This window comes from Leucoraja erinacea, unplaced genomic scaffold, assembly GCF_028641065.1.
Source record: "Leucoraja erinacea ecotype New England unplaced genomic scaffold, Leri_hhj_1 Leri_178S, whole genome shotgun sequence".
Taxonomy (NCBI): Eukaryota; Metazoa; Chordata; class Chondrichthyes; order Rajiformes; family Rajidae; genus Leucoraja; species Leucoraja erinaceus.
In genome coordinates, this window is record NW_026576079.1 from 157,501 (window position 1) to 170,035 (window position 12,535).

The 12,535-nt window shown below is 44.7% G+C and overlaps 1 pseudogene; it reads right to left on the reverse strand.

The window, feature by feature from the left end:
* LOC129716176 (flavin-containing monooxygenase 5-like) overlaps positions 1–12,246 on the reverse strand; it is a 24,208-nt pseudogene extending 11,962 nt beyond the window's left edge.
* Between the last annotated feature and the right edge of the window lie 289 nt (positions 12,247–12,535).

A 12,535-nucleotide genomic window follows, 5' to 3' on the forward strand; every position in this document is an offset into this window, starting at 1 on the left:
CCTGTACAGAAAGGACGGGTTGCACTTGAACTCGAGGGGGACCAATATCCTGGCGGGGAGATTTGCAAAGGCTACTGGGGAGACTTTAAACTAGTATGGTTGGGGGGAGGGACTCAAATAGGGAAATCTAGCAGTCAGTGTGTGAGGCAGGAGGCAGAGAATGGTAGCACTCTGACCCAAAATGTAGGGGAGAGAGAAGAAAAAGACAATAAACAGAGAATAAGAGAAGGTGGGTTTCTTAAATGTGTATGTGTTAATAGTAAGATTAAACGAGTACTTACCAGTATGAAGTTTGATCTGTATTTTATGAGGAGTTACGATGAGGGATTACGTGAAGAACCCGCCCAGTGCGCTGTTGCGGCATACTTCGAAGCAGCGATGTGGAATCACAGGATAGACACAATATTTGAAGTAACATAGTAAAGATCAGTGAGACATCAGTTTATTAGTTTGATCTATATATTGAGGGTGGGAGCGGAGGGCACGTAATCCCTCATCGTAACTCCTCATAAAATACAGATCAAACTTCATACTGGTAAGTACTCGTTTAATCTTACTATTTTACTTCGGAGTCACGTGAGTGATTCCGTGAAGATTTCAAAGGTCTGTGATTTCAAACCGTGTAACAGTTTTTATTTCACTCACTGCCGAGGTTTTTGAGGGAGGAAGTGTTATCGTAATCAACCAATGGATCTGCTTTCACAAGAAACAGAAAGGTATTTGTTAACAATAACAACATAAATAGCTCCCCTGAGCTTAAATTAATATTGCAGTTTGTAATATTCTTTCTGCAATTAAATCAGGCTTATCAACGGTTTACAATAAAAATGTTCTGAACGTCGTTTCCCTTGACCATCCTGCCGTATTGAGAATGTGGTCAACCGGGATGTCCCTTCGTTCAGCCGCTGATATCAATGCTGCCCTAGTGGAATGGGATTTAAATGTATTATTATCTATTCCGGCAGCTTTCAGTACCTGTTTGAGCCACCTTGAAGTGGTTTGGCTCATTACCCCGTCTTGGGGTTTCTGTGGTTGACCTCTCCCTCTAAGATTGTGGGTTGTGTCTATATATATTGGTTTCGATGGGTCACCACACTCAACCTGGACTCTGGTGTGTAGGCCCGGAATCCCACCAGTGAATTGGGCGTTCCTGGTCCATATAACCATATAACAATTGCAGCACGGAAAAACAGGCCATCTCGACCCTTCTAGTCCGTGCCGAAGTCATAATCTCGCCTAGTCCCATATACCTGCGAGTTAGGTTTTTACCAGACCTAGAATGATGAACGTGATCCGTCTGGGGTAATCACCATGTTATCCAGTCTAGTTTTATGGAGTGACTGGACTCTGTGAGCGTAACGAGAGCCATAAGCATGAGCGTTTTTAACATAGATTGAGCAAGACTGAGGGATCTGGCTGGTGCCATTCTCTGAGATATGTCAATATCACACCGATATCCCATGCATGGGTATACCTGGGTTTTTGGGACATTATTATAATTGCCCTTCATAAGTTTATCTTCAGTGGATGGGATCCCATGCTCTGTTGTCCTGCTGTTTTTAGATAAGCAGACAAGGCGCTTCATGCTGTATTTACGGCACTGTAACTCACCTTTTAATCATGGTGTAGATGGTCCAGGAACTCCAATACGTCAGTGGTTGAATAGTTTGGTATGTTGTCCCTGCGTCGTGGCAGTATTTTTCCCATGTTTGCTCTTGGTGACTGTTCGCAGGGATGCCGACATGGTGGTAATGATTCATTTGGATAATCCCAGTCCCTGGTAAGGTCTATTCAAAACCTACACCCAGGAGTTTGATGTTTTTATGGCATGGGTGGCTTATGCCTGATACTGGGTTGAGTCAGCAACCATGGTCCACTAGTGAAATCCATAGGTGACTCCCCACCATGTCGTGATGAACTGGGAACCATGGCTGTGTAGGCCGGTCGGGCACGTTCAATATCTCGGAGACAGATTCCATCTGTATTGCGAAGTGCCCGACTGATGAGGCAGAAGGGAGGAAAGCAAAGCAGAAATTCCCCCTTCCAGCGTGTAGGCATCTATCGCTGCTGCCTCTGATCTGGTTCCTAAGTCACATACATAGGTTACTGGTGATTCCGTCTTGTGCAACCAAATTGATATCTGGCGTTCAAACTGCTTAATACCTTTAGCAGATATTTTGGGTTTGACATCTATTCAATGTTATCATAAATTTTTACCCGTGACGTGGTGTCTCCCACTGTGTTCTAGCTTCCTAGGAAATGTTTGACCAATTTGTTACACGATAATGATTTTATGCTCCCCATATGGTTGATATAAGCCACCACCATAGTATTATCAATCCGTAACCACATATGTACGTGCTGCATTTGAAATGCATATGCTTTTTAACCCAATAGGTGATCACCAATCCCAAATAGTTGATGCCCGGTGTGTGTAGTAACGATGATTCTGAATTGGTCCATCTGTTACCTGTGCTGGATATGGAGTTTAGTTGCTCCCCAGCCTAAAGTACTGGCATCGGTTTTTAATAACCAAGTTGGGATTGGTGACAATAATAGGGCTGAAAACTATGCCAAACATATGTCTGCCCACCACTGTAATTGTGATATAGCTTCAGTGGGTACATTCATGATTTGATTATAGTGACCCAAGCACCTTGGCAAAGTAACAGTCATATGGATGGAATTGATATTGAAGCCCAGATAATCCATGGTAGTTAACGGCTTCAATTCTGGTTTATCTGGGCGTGGGATGAACCTCAGTGCTTTAGGGAGCTGTTTCGTAGCTAGAACTGCTGCCACAGCTAATTCCTTTGTTTCCCCTAATATGAGGATATCATCCAATATATGCCATGATTATGCTTGTTTTCTTAATATTTTCATGGCTATTTTTAATGTTTATAATAGTTTAGGGCTGAGGTTAGACCATTGGGAATGCTCTATACTCCCATAGTTGCCCTAACCGGGATGTCCATTATCCAGGTAATTTTTTTAGGTATCTACAATGATCCTAGTGTATGGGTATAAGATAGATTGCATCTTCTATATCAATGCTTGCCAAAAGGTATCCTTTGGAGATCAGATGTCTGGCCGTGACAAAAACCGTCTCCATCTTAAAGTGTATATACTCAACATATTTATTTAGTGATATTAGGTCAATGATGATGCTACATTCACCATCTTTTGTAGTTTTGGTGAATATATTCGATACAAATTCAAAAGAGGGAGCAAAAGGGTGTGCTATAAATTGAAGGAGGCATAGCTCAAACTCCGTTGTTGCATCAATCCCTCGACAAGGAAGATGGCTAGTGCAATAGCACTGGGGTAGGAGTGTCAGCTCCCTTGGCATTCAGCCAGTGACCCCTCGTTTTCCTGGAGGTTTTGTAACTGCATGACCTCCTCTGGCTTGGGGAGACAGACATACTTGTTTTTGCTGTCTCCAGCCTGTTTTAGCATTGGAGGAAGTTGGTTCCTGTAGAACCTAAATTTTTGGTAAGGTTTTGTCTTACCTGTAGTTAGAGGCTGCCTGCCGTTTTTCAGGCGGCATTGTAGCGGTTCCCGGGCGGCGATTCTCCTTGTCAGGAGTCTGCAGGGCTTCCGGTCGGGTTTTTTAAATTTCCCTCCGGTCCGCTGCTGTTAACCAAACAGCTGTTCAGCGGACCGGCATCAGCGCAGCTCCCTGTCAGCGGTCCGCAGCGTGTGCGGTCCCGTTTGCGCCTATCCCCCTCCACTGTCGGCTCCTTCGCTGGAGTCGAACGGGGGCTGCATCCTCTGCTGCTTTGCTCCCCCTGGAGCAAAAACCACAAGGCCCGATTAAGGTAGGTACTTACCTCACGTTCCTTGGTTTGCGGGAGCGCCCGACTCCCGCTGGCCACGTGTGCACAGCTGTGCGATAATGGCGCAACAGCGCACTGGGTGGGTTCTTCACGGAATCACTCACGTGACTCCGAAGTAAAATGCTAGGAGCATTGTAAGAAAGGTGGATTAACTTAGAGCCTGGATTGACACCTGGAAGTATGATGTTGTGGCGATCAGTGAAACATGGTTGCAGGAGGGCTGTGATTGGAAACTAAATATTCCAGGATTTCGTTGCTTCAGGTGTGATAGAATTGGAGGGGCAAGAGGTGGAGGTGTTGCATTGCTTATCAGGGAAGATATTACAGCAGTGCTTTGGCAGGATAGATTAGAGGGCTCGTCTAGGGAGGCTATTTGGGTGGAACTGAGAAATGGGAAATGGGTAGCAACACTTATAGGGGTGTATTATAGACCGCCAAATGGGGAGCGAGAATTGGAAGAGCAAATATGTAAGGAGATTGCAGATATTAGTAGTAAGCACAAGGTAGTGACTGTGGGAGATTTCAATTTTCCACACATAGACTGGGAAACACATTCTGTAAATGGGCTCGATGGGTTGGAGTTTGTAAAATGTGCGCAGGATAGTTTTTTGCAGCAATACATAGAAGTACCTACTAGAGAAGGGGCGGTGCTGGACCTCCTGTTAGGAAATGAGACGGGTCAGGTGGCAGAGGTATGCATTGGGGAACAGTTCGGGACCAGTGATCACAATACCATTAGTTTCAATATAATTATGGAGAGGGGCCGAACTGGACCTAGGGTTGAGATTTTTGATTGGAGAAAGGCTAACTTTGAGGAGATGCGAAAGGATTTAAGAGGAGTAAATTGGGACAGTTTGTTTTATGGGAAAGATCTGGAAGAGAAATGGAGTACATTTAAAGGTGAAATTTTAAGAGTACAGAATCTTTATGTCCCTGTTCGGTTGAAAGGAAATAGTAAAAATAGGAAAGAGCCATGGTTTTCAAGGGAAATTGGACACTTGGTTCGGAAAAAAAGAGGGAGATCTACAATAATTATAGGCAGCATGGAGTAAATGAGGTGCTTGAGGAGTATAAAGAATGTAAAAAGAATCTCAAGAAAGAAATTAGAAAAGCTAAAAGAAGATATGAGGTTGCTTTGGCATGTAAGGTGAAAGTAAATCCAAAGAGTTTCTACAGCTATATTAATAGCAATAGGATAACGAGGGATAAAATGGGTCCATTAGAGAGTCAGAGTGGACAGCTATCTGCAGAGCCAAAAGAGATGGGGGAGATATGGAACAATTTATTTTCTTCGGTATTCACCAAGGAGAAGGATATTGAATTATGTGAGGTAAGGGGAACAAGTAGAGTAGCTATGGATACTATGAAATTCAAAGAAGAGGAAGTACTGACACTTTTGAGAAATATAAAAGTGGATAAGTCTCCAGGTCCGGACATTATATTCCCTAGGATATTGAGGGAAGTTAGTGTAGAAATAGCGGAGGCTATGACAGGAATATTTCAAATGTCATTAGAAATGGGAATAGTGCCGGAGGATTGGCGTACTGCGCATGTTGTTCCATTGTTTAAAAAGGGGTCCAAGAGTAAACCTAGCAATTATAGACCTGTTAGTTTGACGTCAGTGGTGGGCAAATTAATGGAAAGGATACTTAGAGATAATATATATAAGCATCTGGATAAACAGGGTCTGATTAGGAACAGTCAACATGGATTTGTGCCTGGAAGGTCATGTTTGACTAATCTTCTTGAATTTTTTGAAGAGGTTACTCAGGAAATTGATGAGGGTAAAGCAGTGGATGTTGTATATATGGACTTCAGTAAGGCATTTGACAAGGTTCCTCATGGAAGGTTGGTTAAGAAGGTTCAATGGTTGGGTATTAATGGTGGAGTAGCAAGATGGATTCAACAGTGGCTGAATGGGAGATGCCAGAGAGTAATGGTGGATGGTTGTTTGTCAGGTTGGAGGCCATTGACTAGTGGGGTGTCACAGGGATCTGTGTTGGGTTCCACTGTTGTTTGTCATGTACATCAATGATCTGGATGATGGTGTGGTAAATTGGATTAGTAAGTATGCAGATGATACTAAGATAGGAGGGGTTGTAGATAATGAAGTAGATTTTCAAAGTCTACAGAGAGATTTATGCCAGTTGGAAGAGTGGACTGAAAGATGGCTGATGGAGTTTAATGCTGATAAGTGTGAGGTGCTGCATCTTGGCAGGACAAATCAAAATAGGACGTACATGGTAAATGGTAGGGAATTGAAGAATGCAGGTGAACAGAGGGATCTGGGAATAACTGTGCACAGTTCCCTGAAAGTGGAATCTCATGTAGATAGGGTGGTAAAGAAAGCTTTTGATGTGCTTGCCTTTATAAATCAGAGCATTGAGTATAGAAGTTGGGATGTAATGTTAAAATAGTACAAGGCATTGGTGAGGCCAATTATGGAGTATGGGGTACAATTTTGGTCGCCTAATTATAGGAAGGATGTCAACAAAAAAGAGAGAGTACAGAGGAGATTTACTAAAATGTTGCCTGGGTTTCAGCAACTAAGTTACAGAGAAAGGTTGAACAAGTTAGGGCTTTATTCTTTGGAGCGCAGAAGGTTAAGGGGGGACTTAATAGAGGTCTTTAAAATGATGAGAGGGTTAGACAGAGTTGACGTGGATAAGCTTTTCCCACTGAGAGGAGGGAAGATGCAAACAAGGGGACATGACTTGAGAATTAAGGGACAGAAGTTTAGGGGTAACATGAGGGGGAACTTCTTTACTCAGAGAGTGGTGGCTGTGTGGAATGAGCTTCCAGTGAAGGTGGTGGAGGCAGGTTCGTTTTTATCATTTAAAAATAAATTGGATAGTTACATGGACGAGAAAGGAATGGAGGGTTATGGTCTGAGCGCAGGTATATGGGACTAGGGGAGAATACGTGTTCGGCACGGACTAGAAGGGTCGAGATGGCCTGTTTCCGTGCTGTAATTGTTATATGGTTATATGGTTATCTAATCTCAGTATAAATACAGCTGTTCTGTGAAGGCCTCCGATGTTTGTTAGAGAACATTTGTGAACAAACAGCATCATGAAGCCCAAGGAACACACCAGACAGGTCAGGGATAAAGTTGTGGAGAAGTGTAAAGCAGGGTTAGGTTATAAAAAATTACCCCAAGCTTTGAACATCTCACGGAGCACTGTTCAATCCATCATCCGAAAAATAGAAAGAGGCTGGCACAACTGCAAACCTACCAAGACATGGCCGTCCACCTAAACTGACAGGCCGGGCAACGAGAGCATTGATCAGAGATGCTGCCAAGAGGCCCATGGTAATTCTGGGGGACCTGCAGAAATCCACAACTCAGTTGGGAGAATCTGTCCACAGGACAACTATTAGTTGTGCACTCCACAAATCGAGCCTTTATGGAAGAGTGGCAAGAGTGGCAGTGACTAGTGGGGTACCGCAAGGCTCAGTGCTGGGACCCCAGCTATTTACAATATATATTAATGATCTGGATGAGGGAATTGAAGGTAATATCTCCAAGTTTGCGGATGACACTAAGCTGGGGGGCAGTGTTAGGTGTGAGGAGGATGCTAGGAGACTGCAAGGTGACTTGGATAGGCTGGGTGAGTGGGCAAATGTTTGGCAGATGCAGTATAATGTGGATAAATGTGAGGTTATCCATTTTGGTGGCAAAAACGGGGAAAGCAGACTATTATCTAAATGGTGGCCGATTGGGAAAGGGGGAGATGCAGCGAGACCTGGGTGTCATGGTACACCAGTCATTGAAGGTAGGCATGCAGGTGCAACAGGCAGTAAAGAAAGCGAATGGTATGTTGGCTTTCATAGCAAGAGGATTTAAGTATAGGAGCAGGGAGGTTCTACTGCAGTTGTACAGGGTCTTGGTGAGACCACACCTGGAGTATTGCGTGCAGTTTTGGTCTCCAAATCTGAGGAAGGACATTATTGCTATAGAGGGAGTGCAGAGAAGGTTCACCAGACTGATTCCTGGGATGTCAGGACTGTCTTATGAAGAAAGACTGGATAGACTTGGTTTATACTCTCTAGAATTTAGGAGATTGAGAGGGGATCTTATAGAAAACTTACAAAATTCTTAAGGGGTTGGACAGGCTAGATGCAGGAAGATTGTTCCCGATGTTGGGGAAGTCCAGGACAAGGGGTCACAGCTTAAGGATAAGGGGGAAATCCTTTAAAACCGAGATGAGGAGAACTTTTTTCACACAGAGAGTGGTGAATCTCTGGAACTCTCTGCCACAGAGGGTAGTTGAGGCCAGTTCATTGGCTATATTTAAGAGGGAGTTAGATGTGGCCCTTGTGGCTAAGGGGATCAGAGGGTATGGAGAGAAGGCAGGTACGGGATACTGAGTTGGATGATCAGCCATGATCATATTGAATGGTGGTGCAGGCGCGAAGGGCCGAATGGCCTACTCCTGCAACTAATTTCTATGTTTCTATGTTTCTAAAAAAGCCATTGTTGAAAAAAAGCCATAAGAAGTCCCGTTTGCAGTTTGCCACAAGCCATGTGGGGGACACAACAAACATGTGGAGAAAGTTGCTCTGGTCAGATGAGACCAAAATTGAAGTTTTTGACCTAAATGCAAAACGCTATGTGTGGCGGAAAACTAACACTGCACATCACCCTGAACATACCATCCCCACTGTGAAACATGGTGGTGGCAGCATCATGCTGTGGGGATGCTTTCCTTCTGCACGGACAGAGTTGATGGGAAGATGGATGGAGCTGAATATAGGGTAATCATGGAAGAAAACCTGTTAGAGTCTGCAAAAGACTTGAGACTGGGGCGGAGGTTCACCTCCAGCAGGCCAACGACCCTAAACATACAGTTAGAGCTACAATGGCATGGTTTAGATCAAAGCATATTCAGGTGTTAGAATGGCCCAGTCAAATTCCAAATTGAGAATCTCTGGCAAGACTTGATAATTGCTGTTCACGGACGCTCTCCATCGAATCTGACTGAGCTTGAGCTATTTTGCAAAGAAGAATGGGCAAAAAATTCAGTTTCTAGATGTGCAAAGCTGGTAGAGACGTACCCCAAAAGACTTGCAGCTGCAATTGCAGCGAATGGTGGTTCTACAAAATATTGAATCAGGGGGGCTGAATACTTTTGTACGCCACACTTTTGTAATTATTTGTAAAAAAAACTGAAAACCATGTATAATTTTCTTTCCACTTCACAATTATGCGCCACTTTGTGTTGGTCTATCACATAAAATCCCAATAACGTTTGTGGTTGTAACGTCACATAATGTGGAAAATTTCAAGAGGTATGAACACTTTTGCAAGCCACTGTATGGTGAAAGAATGCGTCGTCTGGACTTATATTCACTAGAAAGATGAGAGGGGATTTTAGAGAAACATGTAACATTCTTAAGGGATTAGACAGGCTAGAGGCAGGAAACATGTTCCCCATGTTGGGGGAGTCCAGAACCAGAAACCACAGTTTATGAATAAGGGATCGGCCTTTCAGTACTGAGATGAGGAGAAACCTTTCCAACCAGACGGTTGAGAATCTGTGGGATTCTCTACCACGGAAGGCAGTGGAGGCCAATTCATTGGATGTTTTCAAGAGAGAGTTATGCCCCTGTCCCACTTAGGAAACCTGAATGGAAACCTCTGGAGACTTTGTGCCCCACCCAAGGTTTCCATGCAGTTCCCGGAGGTTGCAGGTGGTTGCCAGAGGTTGCAGGTAGTGAGGGCAGGCAGGGAGACTGACAAAAACCACCGGGAACCTCCAGGAACCGCTCGCAATCCTTGGGTGGGGCACAAAGTATCCTAAGGTTTCCGTTCAGGTTTCCTAAGTGAGACAGGGGCATTAGATTTTGCTCTTGGGGCTAACAGAATCACTGGATATGGAGAGAAAGCAGGAACGGGGTACTGATTGTGGATGATCAGCCATGATAATATGGAATGGCTCGAAGGACCGAATGGCCTACTCCTGCACAAAATGCTGCATCTCTGATGAACGTGGACAGGTACAAAGTGCTGGAGTAACTCAACGGGTCAGGCAGCATCTCTGGAGAGATATTTCGGGTGGAGACCATTCTTGTACATGCGCAAATAACTAGCACACACACATGTACACAGACCACACATATGATTCTTGAACACGATCTACACATACCTTCAGGCGAATGTATTTCATCAGATTGAAGTTCTCAGCGTAAGCCCTGAAGTAACGAAGGATTTTTGAATTGTGCATGAAGTTGGCATAATCATCAGGAATCGGAAAATCGCTGAAACACATCATCTCTTTGGAGGTATTTATGATCAACGTCTTATAAATACCCGGATGCTCCATGGAGGAGTTCACCTGATCAAAGGTGTCACAGAGTCACACAGTGATACATCACGGAAACAGGCCCTTCGGCCCACCTTGCATTTCGTTGTCTAATGCATTTCGTTGTCTCTGAACTGTACACTGACAATGACAATTAAAGTTGAATCTGAATCTGAATCTGACCTTGCCCACACCGTCCAACATGCCCCATCCACATTCCCCCCATCTGCTCGATTTTGGCCCATATCCCTCCAAACATGTCATATCCATGCACCTGTCCAAGTGATAGTCCTAGCCTCAACTGTATCCTCCGACAGCTCGTTCCATGCACCCACCAGTCTCTGTCATGCATCTGCCCACTCCCCCAACCTGTCCAGGTCACCCTGCATCCTCATAGCATCCTCCTCACAATTCACACTGCCACCCAGCTTTGTGTCACCTGCAAATTTGCTAATGTTATTTTGAATCCCTTCATCAAAATCATTGATGTATATTGTAAATAACTGCGGTCCCAGCACCGAGCCTTGCGGTACCCCACTAGTCACTGCCCGCCATTCTGAAAGGGAACCCTTATTCCCTACTTTTTACTTTCTGTCTGCCAACCAATTCTCTATCCATGTCAGCACTACTCCAAGTCAGTGGGGTAATATATTTAAGGCAGAGGTAGATATATTTTTGATTAGTGTGGGTGTCAGGGGTTATGGGAAGAAGGCAGGAGAATGGGGCTAGGAGGGAGAGATACATCAGCCATGATTGAATGGCGGAGTGGACTTGCCCGGTGGTAGAGGGGAGGGGAGGGTGTGACCGGGGTAGAGACTGGATCTTGTTTTAGCTGATGGCATTGCCGAGGCAGGCGTAGTTACCTGGTAGTTCCACAGTCCACCTATATCATCGCTCCTTTCAAAGCAGGTCGGCTGTAAGCCTTCATCAAGGCAACACTTTACAGATGTTAATCCACTCGCTCCGGCCCCAATAATCGCGATGCGCTTTGCGATCTTCATCTATGGAAACGAAGATTCAATATCGTTACACCAGCTTCGAGTCATAGTGATACAGTGTGGAAACAGGCCCTTCAGCCCAACTTGGCCAACATGTCCCATCTACACTAGTCATAGAGTGATACAGTGTGCCAACAGGCCCTTCACACCAGCCAACTTGTCCCATCTACACTAGACCCAGAGTGATACAGTGTGGAAACAGGCCCTTCAGCCCAGGCCGGCCAACATGCCCCATCTACACTATTCATAGAGTGATACAGTGTGGAAACAGGCCCTTCAGCCCACACCGGCCAACATGCCCCATCTACACTAGTCCCAGAGTCACGGAAACAGGCCCTTCGGCACAACTTGCCCACGCCGGCGAACATGCCCCATCTACACTAGTCATAGAGTTATACAGTGTGGAAACAGGCCGTTTACACCGGCCAACTTTCCCACACCGGTCAACATGCCCCATCTACACTAGTCACAGAGAGATACAGTGTGGAAACAGACCCTTCGGACCAATTTAGTCCACCGGCCAACATGCCCCATCTACACTAGTCTTCAGTGAGAATATTATTGCTTTATCGTGAATAAATATCTGAGATTTCACATATTGCGTGAGGTGTGTACATTTGTAAATGAATGTCACAGGAAGAGGATGTGGAGTGAGTGAGATAAATACTGTTACTTGTTTGTGGAGTCGGTTCTGGGTGAATGTTGAACTAATCCTATAATTCAGATGAAATAGGATGTCATTGAATGAGCTCGCTCATTTACCTGATAAATCTTTGTAGAGTTTTATGTTTTTTAAATAGACAATAGACAATATACATTAGGTGCAGGAGGAGGCCATTCAGCCCTTGGAGCCAGCACCGCCATTCAATGTGATCACCACTGATCATCCACAATCAGTACCCCGTTCCTGCCTTCTCCCCATATCCCCTGACTCCGCTATCGTTAAGAACCTTATCTAGCTCTCTTCTGAAAGCATCCAGAGAACCTGCCTGAGAATTCCCCAGATTCACAACTCTCTGTGAGAAAAAATGTTTCCTCGCCTCCGTTCTAAATGGCTTACCCCTTATTCTTAGACTGTGTGTAGCCCCTGGGTCTGGACTCCCCAACATAGGGAACGTGTTTCCCACCTCTAGCGTGCCCAAACCCTTAACAATCTTATATGTTTCAATAAGGTCCCCTCTCATTCTTCTAAACTCCAGTGTACAAACCCAGCTGCTCTATTCTCTCAGCATATGACAGTCCCACCATCCTGTGAATTAATCTGGTGAACCTACGCTGGGTTCCTTCAATAGCAAGAATGTCCTTCCTCAGATTTGACGACCAAAACTGCACACAATACACCAGGTGTGGTCTCATTAGAGTCCTGTACAACTGCAGAAGGGTGTCTTTGCTCCTA